The sequence below is a fragment of the Cupressus sempervirens genome, chromosome 3, assembly GCF_028749045.1.
Source record: "Cupressus sempervirens isolate cs-2001-9-10 chromosome 3, ASM2874904v1, whole genome shotgun sequence".
Lineage (NCBI taxonomy): Eukaryota > Viridiplantae > Streptophyta > Pinopsida > Cupressales > Cupressaceae > Cupressus > Cupressus sempervirens.
Window position 1 is genome coordinate 181,611,978 of NC_143120.1, and position 2,777 is coordinate 181,614,754.

Genomic DNA, 2,777 nt, shown 5'->3' on the forward strand with positions numbered 1-2,777 from the left:
GGAAAGGAAAATGCATGCAGTTACTAAAGAAAAGAAACTGTTGAGAAAAATAGTGAATAGGGAAAAGCATCAGCACAAGCACCTGTTGACTCTAAATCATAACTTCCTAGCTAAACCAGGAAGAAAAAGTTTCAAAAGAAGTGAAATGGCAAGTCTGATATATAGAATTTCACAGTTGGGCCTATTTTTCTCGTACAAGTGGCTCTTTGGCATGACTTAAGCCTTGTACACAATGGGATGGCTAGTTTTTCTAGTGTTATTGTGGCATATATAGTATTCATTCAAGTTGTGAATCTGAAATTTCAATTACATGGATAAAAACAACATCAATAAACACCCAGAAGCGCACTCTACATAGCCGACTAGGTCAATACATATTTTCACACTATTGTAATTGTAAAAGTCTTAAGCCTCCACATGTTTGGAATTTAAAAGTCTTGTCTATAGGTAGATTGATTCAAAGATGGAACAATCATTTGTGTTACAGACATGACAGGAGTAATACACAATAATCTTTGAGTTGTTCATGACCTGGATAGGAATGCTATCACAAGTTATAGCAACATAAGCCAAGTAAACACCTTTCAAAACATATATGGATGGGATATTAAGAAACCCAAAATCTATACCATCACAACATAAAACACAACTATAGCTATAGGAATTTTATTAGATATAAAGATAAATAAACAATTTTAGTTTTGAACTGAACTCCATGAATGACAAATATTATAATCTTATTTCATGTAACAAGATGTGCTTATGAATAGGAGGCATGTTTTCTAACTCCTCAAATACTAGTCTTAGACTTCAAATCCACAACTTGAATCCTATATTGGAAGAAAATGTTGCAAATTCAGTTCAAGCATACAGACAAAACCCTCTAGTCAAAGAAATGTTTTAAATACCCTACGCTGACCAAGATCCAGCTTTCAAAAACATGATTTCTATAGCCAAGAATGTCGAATAGGAGGCATGTTTTCTAACTCCTACAGCTTGGATCTTTGGTATGCCTTGAGGCTTATGCAAATAATGGAATGGCTAGTTTTTCGGCACTCCCTATTTCTTCTTCTACACTCTTGGAGACAATGACTTTGTAAATATCATGCAGTACTATAAACATTTCATTCATACTTTAAATATAAGCCAATTGCACATGATCCAATAGCCATTTTCGAGTCCATCTAGACAAGGCCAAGTAGAAGTAGAGTGACAAACCTATTGGAGTACAAGTACAAATGCTTTTCCTATTTCAAGGTGCAAAATATGTGATAGTAATTTATGAAGAATTTTTAGTAGGGCACTGGACTGCAGTCTACCACAAAATTTTCTTAGGCTTAGGCCAAATGGAACAAGATCAACTCTTCCAGCTAGCCACTAGATGATAGGTAGGGAGGCTGGAACTACGAAAATGTAGATTAAGAGTGACAGAATTACGACACTTTTTCTCAGCACTCGTTGCTACTATGGCAATGGGAAAATGTTGATTGGCCCTTACTTCTAATAGTAGGGTAGAAGGATTGGTCCAGGGATGGAATTTTCTCCTACACCAGTAAAAAGGGTTGTAGTTAGATTTCATACACCAATGGCGATGAAAGCCAAACACATTAAATGCTAATGAAAGGGGAAAAAAAATTAAATGCTAATGTAAGAGAAAAAAATTATGCAAATTCAGCTATACTAAGTTGTATCATGTTGATTTAGATAAAGTTTGCTTTCTAAAATGATAATTGATATTCAAAAATATTGAATCAAACTACAGTTTACAAAATGGATAGCTAGCTGAAATTGGAGATGGAATAGAAGTACAAAAAATGTTTATAACACTAGATTGACAGCCATAGAAAAGTATCCTATCAAAGAATTTAGAAAATTATTGCAATTTGTTGTAGAGAATGATATTGATCCCTACAGACCAATGAGTTGTTTAGATTATTTTACACACATTTCCTAATTATGGTGGACAAATTCTAAACATTTTTAATCCACAGCTCAAGTAGAATGCAATTCTATAATTGCATTCATTTATTACTTACAAACAGGCAATGTAATATGTTTTATAGAGTTAATAATAAAATATTTGTTCTTCAATCTTTCGTAACACCAGTTGTGATTCTCTGTTTATGGTTTTGGCATATATAGATTTTTGTTTATCAATTCAAACTGTAAAACTTGACGAGTTGAGTTTTGAGTTAGCCTAAAAATCCCTTGCATAGAGTTTGAAAATCAGCCAATGTTTTTTTTCATATATATGTAATGAATTCATGCTAATCTTCTAGAATGACATGCATAATATTTTAGTTTAAGTTCATTCTCGAGAACCCATGATAGGGTTAAGAAATAGTTTTTAATAATGGACATATTTGTTAAAAAATATTATTTGTCCATTTTATTTAAATAAATTATTTTACAGACTAGACAACTGAGTAAGCTTGTGATTCGGGTAGCACAATAATTTTGAACAGGTTTGACCCATTAGCATTCTAATGGCATATCAAAATTTTCACTATTTTAAGTAATCAATTAGAAGGGTGATAGAAGTGTATCAAGAAAAATTGCGTACCTATTTTTTTTCCCAATGAACATGTGATCCATCATTTCCTCCTTGATTTTTATTAAGCAAGAAACATAGATAATATTTTGGACAACCTCCAACTTTTGTAGACTCTGCAAAGTCCATGATTAAGTCATGTTTTACTCTTTTTTGTTTTTATCATTACAATAATCTTAAAAGTCAGAATATGGGCTGTGAAATCCTAATGTACGCAATTGGAAGC